Consider the following 13778-nt stretch of genomic DNA (forward strand, 5'->3'; position numbering starts at 1 on the left):
AATTGTTCGCTGCTTGCTACACCTGCTCTTGGTTTCTTCATTGTTGGCATTTTGAAATGTGTGTCTTCGCCACAACCTTAACAATTTCAGTTTTTGTACCATTTTGACATTTCTAGCAGCCAGAAATACAGATAAAAACTGTTTATTTATGTGTGCGGGGATGGGGGGGCAGAGCCCAGCCTACAAGGGGTTATTTGTGTGTGAGGTCTGGGCTCACCACGGTTTGTATAAAATTGAACCGGTGAGTCTGGGGGCTCGGTAATTGGTATCCGATCCAACAGTGCTTGAAATGGAAAAATAAAAGTGCAGGTGCTCTGTAACAGAGTTTCTGCTTGTTTCTGAGAAGTGCAGTACTCTCCAATTAAAGCCCCCAGACTCACAGGTTCTATTTTATACAAACCGTGGTGAGCCCAGCCATCACACACAAATAACCCCTTGTATGCTGTGCTCTGCTCACCTCCCCCCTGCACACATAAATAAACAGATTTGCGCCTGTATTTCTGTTGGACTTTTCGGGGATCTTTATACCTTTCCTCTCTTTCCTCTTTCCTTAGGCTTACCCTAACCTTGTGAATGTGTGTGCATGTAGTGGTAAACTCACGGTTCTACCCGGTGTAGGTACTCTCAGAATTTCCTAGGCCTACAGCTTTTTAACGTTGGATTACGGTGCTACATGGGCACAGTGGCAGGGGATATCTTCACGTTGAGGGTAATTTGTTTCTCGACGGCTACCCACAGGTAACCTAATTATGGCACTTCCGAGTGCGTGAGTTTACCTCTACATGCACACACATCCCCAAGGTTAGGGTATGCCTTAGGGTGCGTATACCGCCTGGGGAGTTTTTATTTTCCTTTCTATTCTGGTCCTGATGAAAGCTTTGCTGAGCTAGCATTTAAAAGCAGAAACATGTCAACCTATTCACTCCATAGGATGCATTTGGCTCAAATTTATAGCCATTAGTGTCCGAATGACTTGGTTTTAACGATCGTGGTCTGACCCTTCTTTAAAGTTTCTTTGGAGTTCAGTCTACCATCTTTTAATTCACTTATCCTTTTGAGCAGTCTGCCATCTTTTAATTCACTTATCCTTTTGAGCACCATCTCACGTGTCTTCTACATACCAGCTCCGCTGTAATCCAGGCGTGGCAGCACACCAGGGAGACATTCGGTCTCCTTGGTGGAACCCTATGATGAAGCATGTCATCATCAACCATGTTGATGAGTGAGGGTTCTACTTTTTAACAAAGGTTACTTTCCACTCCTTCACACACCCTTGTATTGTGTACCTCCCTTTTTTAATTTATTGGATGCTGCAAATCCTAGCAACACCACCTTGGGTTGTCATTTTTGCACTTTTAGTCACTCCTTTGTTGTTCTAGAGCTAGTATTTGGGGAAGAGGAGTGTCCTTTATCCCTACCTCTATTGTTGTTGGAATATATCCCCTTGCTTTATGTCAGTTTTGCTAGAAACAGAGCCTCCTGTTTTTAACAAACTGTTAAACCAAGAGGACTGCACCATCAATGCCCATTTGTTCCTTCAGGATGTTAATCAGAGCAGAAAGGTCCAAAAGCACAGGTAAGCAGAAGTTACCTGAATCGAGGAAGTGGAGGAAATCCACCACAATTTGTAGACGAACCGTTTCAGTGCTGTGAGCTTGTCTGAAACCAGGTTAGAAGACATTGAGAAGGTTGCTTGCCTGGATATGAAGGGATAGCTGTGAGACAACACAACTCTCTAACATCTTTCCTAAGAAGGGAAGTGTTGATAAAAAGTGGACGTTGTTCATGTTATTGCTGTTCACTGTAGGCTTTTTTAGAATGGGGAGACCTGGCCAATCTTGAAACATTCAGGGAAAACTACTTGCTACAGTGAGGGATCGCCAAGGATGGCTAGGATGATTAAAACAACAACTAAGCTCTTTGATCTCTTGTTCCTTCATTAAGTCACCTGCCCCTAACAACCCTATTCTCCTCTTCCAAAAATACAGCTCCTACTCTGTTGAAGCTATTGGTGATCTCACCCCACACCATAGGAAAACCAGGAAGAACACCAAAGCCTTTAAGAGGTTCTCTTCACTTTCAGTCTCAAAAGATGGTCTGTTAGAAGAGCAGACAGATTTTGGGGAATTACTAAAACTCATATTTCATGTATCCAGCTCAAACTAAAATGAAAAAGCTCCAAGTCCTCTATTCTCTCAGTGAAAGCAGTACGCCTGAATTCTGAAATAAACTTCTCTAGAAACAGAACTATGAAATCATGTGTAATTGTCAAAACCAAAACTCAAACCAATAAATCCTTTCTTTCTGGTCCTAGTTGCTCTACAGCAATACATTTGCTCGATTTGTCTCTGATAAAATTACCAAAATTAGACAGGAATTTGTTATTTCTATTAACTTTTTTTTTCAGGGTAGAACCCTCTAAGATCCCTTCTTGTGTTTCTTTAAGCCGGTCTTGCTCCAAGCAGATCCCATTGGAGTACTTTCTGTTCTATCTGTGAAAAAATACTCTGCGGTCTTTGATATAGACCTTCGTCACTTCCCCATGGCTATATCCTTCCTTCTATTGCCAAAGGGATTGTTTAAGTCTTTCTTCCTCATTGTTGCTCGTCACCAATTCCTCTTTCAAAATGTTTTATACCAAATTGCCTCAAAACTACATATGTAAATCACTTTCTTAAAAAAAAACCTTAAACATAATGCTTCTAATAATGAGGAACATTGCTCAATTTCTGGCCTCTACTTTCTTGCTAAGGTTATCAAGAAATATGTTTCCTCCCAACTAATTGAGGAGATCCAGGAAAGTGACCTTAGAGGTATGTTTCACTCCCGTTTGTATAGTACCTTGGCATTCCAAAGGGCAGTTCAAGTGGTATATAAACAAAGCTGTTCATATCATTATTGTTCTAATTATTTATGCTGTTGTCACCTATAATACTAGTTTAGAGACTTTAAAACGTTATGGAACATACCATTGGTTGAAATTCTAACTTTGATTATGTCTTTTTGTAAAATACATATAATGATTTGATCCCTTCTTATTGCCATTATCGCTGGAATAATATAATTCTGTGGCTGCGGCATTGTTCTCATAATTACGGATAGCGCCAGGGCACCCCAGGAGTAGGTGTGCGCTTTATAAATTTCACCTCATCATCATTATCATCATTTGTTGCATTTGCCAAATAATCAATAATTTGCTGCATAATCTGTAGATAGACTTTAACAAATTTGTTTTTTGCATCTATCTTGAACAGATTAAAAGTTAGAAAGAATGTGGCTAAATGTGTTTCTGCACAGTGGAACAGGGCCGGATTGGCTGTAGCGGCCACCAGGCGTTTCCCCGGTGGGCCACCAGGTTGAGGGCCGGCTTTGGGGCCCTGGCAGAACAAAATTGGCAAAAACCAGCCCTAGCAAACAGCTCGGCCGCATCCCCATCCCCCCAGGGGTGCCGGCCGAGCAGTTTGCCAGGGCTGGTTTCCGTTCCCAGTCTAGCCTTGCAGTGGAAGGCCCTTCAGGAATGTTGTGAACACAAGATGATGGACGGAGCGCTGAAACTTTTCAGACACTCACCCCCAGTCACAGATCTGGGTTGAGTCCATCATCATTTTTTAGCTCACTTCGCACCTCAGTTCAGACCCAGCTGTATGCAAATCAGTCTTGACCTTGTGCATCATAGGAACAGTCTAGCCCGAACTACCAAGCCAGGTCTTCCCTTAACTGGAAACAAGCATCCTGGGACGGGTTTCTGGGTAACACCCTTCATCAGCCAGGCTAGCTTGAATCCAGTGGCAAAGTGAGCAAGGGACCCACGTCCGGGCATATCCTGCCAACTTAGGGCGAACAAAGCGAACACAAGGAGATGATGGACAGAGCGCTGAAACTTTTCAGACACTCACCCCCAGTCACAGATCTGGGTTGAATCCATCATCATTCTTTAGCTCACTTCGCCACCTCAGTTCAGACCCAGTTATATGCAAATCAGTCTTGACCCTGTGTCTCATGGGAACAGCCCAGGCCGAACTGCCAAGCCAGGTCTTCCCTGAACCGGAAACGGTGCAGAGCAGGAATATTGACATATAAGTATCGACGGACATAAATATCGCCGTAAAAATATTGTGGGGAAGAAATATCGACAATAAAAATATATCGACTGATAAGTAAGTAATATCGATTTAAAAAACATCGATGTATTGAATATCGTTTACAAAAATACAGTTGACAAAAATATTGAATTAATAATATTATATATTTTAGTGTTTTTAATCAGAATTGTTTGTCATTTTATTATGTCTTACAATTTTACTAGTTATTAATTTATTTTAAGTTTAATTTTGTGTTTTTAGTTCTGTAGTGGGTTGTGGGTTTATAGGGGAATAGGGTGGGAAGTAATTTAATTATATAAATTGAAATAATAATTTATAGTAGTTAATATTTTAGTTTTTAATTTGAATTTTGCGTTTTTAGTTCTGTAGTGCAGTGGTTCCCAAACTTTTGACTCCTGAGGACCCCCATTGAGTCACCACTGGAAGCCGGGGACCCCCAAGCAATTTGTATGAGTTGAATTTCAAATATTAAAAAAAAAACACACGTGTTCACACAACAAATACTCAAAGTACTAAGGATTTTGGGGCCAGATGTACGACCATTTCATTTAGCGCCTCGCAATTGGCGACACAATGCAAGTGGCAAATTGCGAGTCGCTAAATGAAATGTACAACAGTGTGTTTAACACTGTTTGGGATTCCCAATGGGGTCGCAAATTGCAGGGCTCATTAATATTAATGAGCCTCTCGCAATTTGCGAGCCCATTGGAAATGCCCGCCCTCCTAGGGATGGTGGCCTGCTGGGCTCAGCAGGCCACCATGTCTGGGACTGCTTTTAAATAAAGCAGTTTTTTAAAAAATGCAGCTCGTTTACCATGCATTTAAAAAAAAAAAAAAAAAGAAAATGAAACATTTTAGTTTCATTTTTTAAGGGCAGGCAGAGGTCCCTGGGACCTCTGCCTGCCCTTAAAAAATTATTTTGCATGCATTTGCAAAGGGGAAGAGGTCCCCTTGGGTCCCCTTCCCATTTGCAAATGCATTACCATCTACTTGAAGTAGGTGGTAATTGCAAGTGTTTTGCGACCGAAAAACATTTGTACATGGTTTTGAGACTCACTGTTTGAAAGGGAATGCCCCTTCCAAATAGCAAGTTGCAAAACCTATTTAGCGAGTCACAAACAAATTGCGACTCGCGAAATAGGCTATGTACATGGCCCAATAGGTTTTTGCATGCGCAAATGGGTTCACGAACCCATTCGCGCGTATAAAAACGGATCGTACATCTGGCCCTTAGTATTTTATATTGAAGGAACAGCCCCTCTGTCACATGTATTTCATTTGTTTTATAGCATCTCTCATACCGTTGTAGGATGTCAGAGCACTTTACATCACACACATATAGAAACATTGAATCATACATGTAAATCAGTGTGTATATAAAATGTTACATAAGGTAAAGGGGACTACAAGGATTACATGTCATTTATACTGGTAGGCATTTTTAAGGAGTGCTTGGTCTGGAAAAGCACAAACTCAGGATTCAGAACATAACACAGTGGCTAGTAACATTAAAAATGTATTTCCGTCCAAATAAATCTTTTTAGCAGCATCAGGATAATGAATAACTGGGAAAAAACATAAGTTACTAACTGGTACCATGCAGTTTGCAAGCAGCTCTTTGATGACAGTTTATAGGCACCTCTGCTAGATTACGATTGCCACTTATGAAGTGCACAGTAACAAAATAATCTCTGTGACAAAAGCAGTAACCACGAACCTATGCACATAAAATACTGCTTTTCTAAAATGCATGTTACACGTTCTTTGCAGTAGGCACATTAACCCTCTGTGCTACATTAGTTAAGTCATAGCTGACACTGAACAAAACTCCCTCACTCTCCAGCAGGTACATTAATCACTGGCATTATCTTGACACTTTTATTTCTGCTGGAAAGCTGCTAATTACACAAGAAAGTTTTCTGTGCTTTTAAAACTGATGCCTACGGACCCCCTGGGAATGTGTCACGGACCCCTGGGGGTCCGCGGACCACAGTTTGGGAAACACTGCTGTAGTGGGTTGTGGCTTTATAGGGGAATAGGGTGGGAAGTAATTTAATTGTATAAAATGTATTGAATAATTAATGTGTTAATTGATTAATTAATAGTTTACTAATTCATTTCAATTAATCAATTATTAATTAATTATTTTAATTGTTTAATTTTAGGTGTGTGTTGTGTTTTTTATATGTGTAAATGGTGTGGAGGGTGGTAAGTAATTAATTTTTTATTTATTAATTATTACATATTTTTAAGTTAATTTCCATTGATTAGTAATTCATTGTAATTGTGTAATTAATTTTAGGGGTGTGTTGCGGATATTATAGTGTTAACTAGCTTACCCGTCACACGTTGCTGCGATCTCAGAAGAAAGTAAATTCAAGGAAACTAGTTATGATAACATTCAATTTACATTGTGTCATTTTTATTGAAACGTATTCATTTTAATATGGAAAACATTTCAAAGTGTCGTTTTAATTCTTTTTATTTATTCGAGGGCTTGTGGATACATAAATGGAAAAATTAAGTATTTGAAAGATTATGAGGGCACTGGGGGGGCCGATATTTAAAAAAATGTTATGCAAGAAACCTTCACGGGAGTGTACTCAACAACTTCCAAAAGGTTCATGGCGATTGGATGAATGGTGTAGTAATGCATATGCCAGAAACCTTCACGGAAGAGTACTCAACAACTTCCCAAAGTTTCATGGCGATTGGATGAATGGTGTAGTAATGCATATGCCAGAAACCTTGGCGGGAGTGTACTCAACAACTTCCCAAAGTTTCATGGCTTACCCGTCGCGCGTTGCTGCGATCTCAGAAGAAAGGACATTCAAGGAAACTTGTTATGATAACATTCAATTTACGTTGTGTCATTTTTATTGAAACTTATTCATTTTAATATGGAAAACATTTCAAAGTGTTGTTTTAATTCTATTTATTCGAGTGCTTGTGGATACGTAAATGGAAAAATTCAGTATTCGAAAGATTATGAGGGCCCTGGGGGGCCGATATTTAAAAAATGTTATGCCAGAAACCTTCGCGGGAATGTGCTCAACAACTTCCCAAAGTTTCATGGCGATCGGATGAATGGTGTAGTAATGCATATGCCAGAAACCTTCGCGGGAGTGTACTCAACAACTTCCCAAAGTTTCATGGCGATCTGATGAATGGTGTGGTAATGCATAAAGGACAAACAGACATACATTTGTTTTTATATATATATATATAGATGTGAATTTTTTTATTGTCTTTGTTAATAATAGTATATTTAAATGTATATATTAATTATGTTAATATTAGAAATTAAATTTAATAAAAATGTTGTTGTTTTTGTTTTTTATTGTTGTGGGATACATCACTTTCTCTACTGTTGCACTCACTGGAGTGGGAATAGTAATTTTTATCCCTCTACTATCCAGCGCTTTCCCTACTGTTGCACTCACTGGAGTGGGAATAGTAATTTTTACCCCTCCGCTATCCAGCGCTTTCCCTACTGTTGCACTCACTGGAGGGGGAATAGTAATTTTTACCCCTACACTATCGAGCGCTTTCCATACTGTTGCACTCACTGGAGTGGGAATAGTAATTTTTACCCCCTCACTATCCAACGTTTCCACTACAGTTGTGTTTATTTTGTTATTAAATGCATGTGTTATTCTTTTTTTAATAGTTTGTGTTAATTAAATATAGAATATTTTATTTAATTTTAAATTATGTATATGTGTATATTTTAGTTGTATATAATTTTAAAAGTTTATAAATTAAATAAAGACAATAGTTAATAAAATTTATTTAAGTAAATATATGTATATGTACACTTTTTTGTGTTTATATTTATTACATTAAGTTTATTAGTTGTAATTAGTTAAAACCTATATTACATTTAATTAATCTTGTTAATAATTGAACAATGATGAAGGTGCACAACTTAAGAAGTCCAGTAGACCATGGATGTATGGAAAAAGTCACATCTTTATTGTATCAAAATTGTTTCAAATTTTAAAACCAGTTGAATCAAAATCTCAGCCAGCGCGTCTCGCTCTCACACTGAGAGCTTCCTCAGGGCTGAAACCAAAGATAAATATACAAATATATAAATGACAGATAAAAACAGCTGTATAATAAAAAGACGATACTACAAATAAACATATGAATGGCACAAGAACAACAAAGAACTCTTCATAGTACTTCAAAAATAGTAACATAATCCTGGATTGGATATTCATTAAAGAAACTTAAGACACACCAAAATACAAACATCATTTGACCGTCACTCTGAACTGTGTGATGATATAAAGTGCACAACATCAGGAATAACAGTGAGTTTCAAAAATATATATTTTTATATAAAATGAAATCTTTACATCTCTAAGAAATCGAGACGCCTGCCAGGACTTTAGAGAAAAGGGGGAAAAAGGAAAAGACCCCTAGCAGGAGAATAGAACAGGAAAAAATAGAGATGCAAACTAAACATTCAAGCAGGAAGAAAATGAAAAACAAAGACAGTCAAAAAATAGGAAAGGTTCTATGAGAGATGGCAGCTTACTCTAGAACCCCCCAAAGAACATAAATGTTAACACTATCTCAGTTGACCGGAAACAGACCATATCATAACCGGCTGCTTACCACTAAAATATATCCGCATTCAGTCAGTTTCGCAAAACAACAATCTGTGAATCAGAATTGTAATCACAATCCTAAGATGTGTAGTCGGTAGTACAGGAACCAGTCATAGTCCAAAGGATCCTATGAGGTTCAACCAGTGAAAAAAGAGAATGACAAATAGGTCACCAAACAATCAAAAGCGGAGGCACAAATAACAAATCTACAGAGGAATCTGCCTATAACGCAACAGACATGCCACTGGATCAGTTGACCAAACAAAGTGCTATTCTGACAGGCTGCTTACCACACAAAAAAATGTCCACAGTCTGACACTATTTCAAAGAACAAAGGTGGATCGAAATGGCTAGCTGTATTGTGTAGATAATGGAATCAACGCCAGTGGTTTATCCAGAGGGTCCTATAGAGATGTAATAAATAGAGAGAAAAAAAGGGGATATCAATAATGTCATCAGACAATGGTGAGCAGTAACATACTCGGAAATAAAACAATCATGGTAAAAGCGGGACTTAGATTGAAAAAGTGGAGACAAGATCAAGTCATACAAGTTGCGGTGTCCATTGAGCAATCCCGATTGTAGTCACAATATTCCCACAATCTTAAAAAGTGAGAAAAGAACAGGTTGCCAATCAAAAGAACAAGTAAACCCCTTCATCAGGAAAACGCCCCATTGAGCCCCGTGAAGGGTACAAAGAGAAATAACAAACCTGACAGAATAAAACTGAAAAGGTGTCCAAAGAGAGGGCTTGTAATAGCAAGCACAAAAATCAATATCGGAACAGTGTTGGTCAACAGGTGGGGGTAGATGGTCGAAAGAAAAGAGAGGAAGAAAAAAAAGGGGGTTCTGGTTAAGCCCAACAAAATTAAAACAAGGGTGCATTAGAGCTCAAAGGAACCACTATCTCCAAAATTAACAGATTTTTAGTTTGAGAAAACCCAGGTCATAGGGTGCAGATGAAAACAGTAAACGGATAAAAATGTACCTGTATACTATGGAGTCGGCATCTTATTTATTGCGTTGTCCATCACCCTGAGCCCGTTCCCACAATTCTAAAGAGTGAGAAGAGGGTGACCAATCAGTAAGACAAATAACAACCCTTCACCGTGAACCGCCCCGATGATACCCGCGATTGGCACAAAACAAGTTGACATACCAAACGTAATATAAAGGAAAAGGTGTCCAAAACGAAGGCTTGTAATAACAAACAAAGAAGCCTGTATCCTCACGGTGTAGATCCACGGGTGGAAGTAACTTGGAGAACTTAAGAGGGAAAAAAAGAGAAAAAACGGTCTAGTTTAACCCAACATAGCTGAAACAATTTTGTTAATAATATTAATATTATTTAATTAATTTTATTTATGTAATGTAGTTTTTTAAAGTCAATATTTTTTACTTCTATATTTTCTACATCAATATTTTTGTGTTGATATTATTGTACTTACCTGTTTATGTATAGGAAGTTGATATTTTTGTTATCGATATTTTCACATCTGTATTTTTTTCATCAATATTTTTAATATCAATATTTTAAAATGGAACCCCAGAAACAAGAATCCTGGTACCGGTTACTGGGTAACACCATTCATCAGCCAGGCTAGCTTGAATCCAGTGGCAACATGTGCAAGGGACCCACGTCTGGCATACCCTGCCAACTTAGGGCGAACAAAGCGAACACAAGGAGATGTTGCCTGGTTTCAGTTTCTTATTGCTGTATTTGGTTGTTAAACCCCTACAAATTAGTTGAAATCTTATCTGCCCACAGTGTGTATCCTGTATAAAAAAACAACAAAATAATAAAGTAATACTATCGCGAAATGTGCCACATTACACTGCATAATTTGCCTTTCTTGCTGAATAATTTAGTCAACCCTGCCGCATAATTTGGTCCTCAACTGCCACATCATTCCACTGGCCCTGCTGATCATATGAACCCTTACAGAAATATAGTCCATACGGTTAAATATCCCTTTTTGTATGACCAGTAACTTACAAGTATTTATTATCTGGACAGATCAGACAATGTACAAAATAAGTACTAATTTATGCTCCAAAAATAGATTTTTAAATGTTGCTTATGTTTTATTACAGAAACCTCAGAAAATCTCCTGTGACTTCTGAATGCAAAACTATAATGTAAGTACTGGAGATACCTTTTATTGTATAGTTTCTTTCATTAAGGCGTGACGTGTCATGATAATTTTTAGTGTCATACTATTGAATTCTAGTGTAGACAAATTGGATGTTAGGAAAGCAAGAAGCACGTTAAGTATACAATATGTTATTTTATGGGAATATAAGAGACAGTAATAATAATAATACAAGGATTCATGTAGCGCGGCTAATCACCCGTGTGGGTCTCTAGGCGCTCTCTACAGGCAACGGGGGTGTAAGTGATTTGCCTTGAATCACAGGATGTTGAGATGACGAGGAGACTCGAACCTGGATCCCCAGGTCTGAAGTCGGCAGCTCTGGCCGTTATGCAGTACAGCCTGCAATTAAGCTTTAACATTTTATTCATTTTCATTTTACTTGCATCACAACATAACAGTCCAAGAATTCAATGCCCAGTTGCAAAAAGACCATTCCTTTATTCATCGCTTAATCAAACTGCCTCTTATATCATCATTTTGAAATACATCCTGTAAATACTGTACTATTTTTTAGCAAAACAAAGACATCAAAGATATACAAATACTATAAACTCTCTTCAAAATTAAAAAAAAAGTGTATTTCATTGACATGCAGAACCGTTTCACTGCAGTATATTACATCAGTGCACTGAGAAGTATTTTTTTTTAAGTGATAGCTTTTATTCTCCTCACCTTGACAACTATGCCATTAACGAACTAAGATGCACGTCAGCTGTTATGTGCACCCTCTGGGTACTCTGGGTTGCTATTATAAATTAACAGTACTATAGTTTTTAAATCAAACACAAGTCATGTATTTTGAGGTCCTCCTTTATGTGATAATGAAGAAAAGGAGGAAAAGTGAATTAAAGCAATTGCCTAAGATCAAACAATTTGGTCAAGTGGGAAAGCTGGGACTGATGCCAGGTTTTCTGGTTTCATATTGTGCAATTCAGCCACCAGATGTGCATGCTCCGCTTCTTCTACATTCACCTTAAACAGCACCCCCTGCCACCGATCTGCTAACAATGCTTCCCTCGGACACACCCTAAACCAAACTTTCTGACCCCTAGCAAAAGGTTTGAGAGTACCCATGGTCTAAGCAGTGACTGATGTCCCACCACAATGTCTGCTTGTTGGACCTCCCTCCAATTGTAAACACTGACACAATTCAGTTATTTCAGTGAACTCCCTCTTGGTGGACAAAGGCTTATTTGCCCTTTGAAGACCCAGCTAGCTCCAGTTCCCCTTCCTCATACAAGTCACGTAGAATCAGCCAGCATTTCAGACCTTTCTGTCATTAGTTCTAATCCGCTATATCTGTTCTATACCTGATAGTTAGAGCTGCAATGACCTTCTCACAGGAAACTGTCTCAAACCCAACTCCTTGACCACTCCAGACCACCAGTTATGTACCTTCTTGCACATTCATCTTTCCCATAACCAGGGGCGGCTCTTCCGCATTGGCAGAGGAGCATCATCCCACTGGCTCAGAGCCAGCACAACAAAATAAAATGATATTTCATTATTGCTTTACTTTTAAGCTGTTGGCTCAGCCAGTGTGTGCCGAGAGGCGCAAGCCAATGCATGGGAGGGGGCGGAGGAGTGCTATGTGCGCTCCCTAAGTGCTCTTTTGTGTTTGGCCGGCTGTCTAAGGTGGACCAAAACACACATGCGCACTAAGGTTTCTCTGACCCAGCTGTATTGAACAGTTAGAGAAAACCTACAGACTGACCTGAGTGGAGAGTCTTTCTACCCCGCTCAGGCCACCCCCTCGCTGTTCTCCAGCACAGGGATTGGACAGGGAGTCTGCGATGTAGTCACACTGTCTACTAGTTCGGTGATGTGGCAGTGGCAGGTTGGTTGAGGACTAATCTGATGGAGGCATTGTGGAGTTTTCTTGTTGATCCCGGAGTAGAGTGCGTTGCCATAGTCCAGTCTGCTGCTGATGAGGGCGTGGGTGACGGTTTTTCTGTGCTCCAGAGGAATCCAGTTGAAGGTCTTTGCATAGGAGACGGAGGGTGTGGAAACAGGCGGAGGTTACGGCGTTGGTTAGGTGGTTCATTTTGACTTTGGAGTCCAGGATGATTCCAAGGTTGCTTGCGTGGTCAGTGGGGGACAGGAAGGTTCCCGAGGGTGGAGGGCCACCAGGTGTCATTTCAGGTGTCTTGGTGTGGGCCCATGATAAGTACTTCAGTTTTGTCCGTGTTGAGTTGTAGGCAGCTGTTCTTTATCCACCTGGTGACGGCTTCCATTCCTTCTTGGAAGTTGCGTTTGGAGATGTGGGGTTCGTTGGATAGAGAGAGGATGAGTTGGGTGTCATCTGCATATGATACCATGTTGATCCTGTGAGATCTGACGATGGTTGCGAGCGGGCCTTGTAGATGTCCAGTCAAACTAAGTTTCCCATAAGTAGTAGATCGAGTCACCTTTGCAAGAAAACCTTTCACCTATTTCCAACCAATTAAAAAATATTATTGACAGACGCTGGGCCATCCTCCGTACAGGAGGACAGGCCTCTTTAAGCCATTCCTCTCATATAAGAGGTGTAAGAGCATAATAGATCACCTGAGTCATACTAGACTAAAGCAGACTAAAGAATCACTGTTACAAACCACTCAATGTGCTTTACCAAGTATTCAACGCTGCCACCCTTGTGTCACAGAATCGTGTACCAAACTGGGCCTGGGCTTAAGTACCCGTGGAGACAGCTGGTGTACACAAATTGCAATAGCAAATATGTGATCCATATGATTACTTGTCCTTGTAACTTAGAATACACTGGGACGACATCAGGAAAAGTCAGAATAAGGATTATTGAACACCGTAGTACTACCAGAATAGGAAAATTAACAACCAAATGAGTCACACACACTGTAAAGACAGTAACTGAAAAAGTGTATGGTAGGGACACTAGTACA

At 39.5% G+C, this 13778-nt stretch overlaps 1 protein-coding gene across 3 annotated transcripts in view; it reads left to right on the forward strand.

Moving 5' to 3' along the window:
* Positions 1–13778, forward strand: part of FHIP1A (FHF complex subunit HOOK interacting protein 1A) — a 512772-nt gene that overhangs the window by 155381 nt on the left and 343613 nt on the right. For 2 of the 3 annotated variants that reach the window (XM_078676921.1, XM_078676920.1), the window contains exon 2: positions 10817–10861. The exons of the other annotated variant lie outside the window; for it this stretch is intronic. The gene's annotated coding sequence lies outside the window, so the exon portion shown is untranslated. The remainder of the gene's footprint in view (positions 1–10816; positions 10862–13778) is intronic. 3 annotated transcript variants of the gene reach the window in all.

This window comes from Lissotriton helveticus, chromosome 2_1 (genome assembly GCF_964261635.1).
Source record: "Lissotriton helveticus chromosome 2_1, aLisHel1.1, whole genome shotgun sequence".
Taxonomy (NCBI): domain Eukaryota; kingdom Metazoa; phylum Chordata; class Amphibia; order Caudata; family Salamandridae; genus Lissotriton; species Lissotriton helveticus.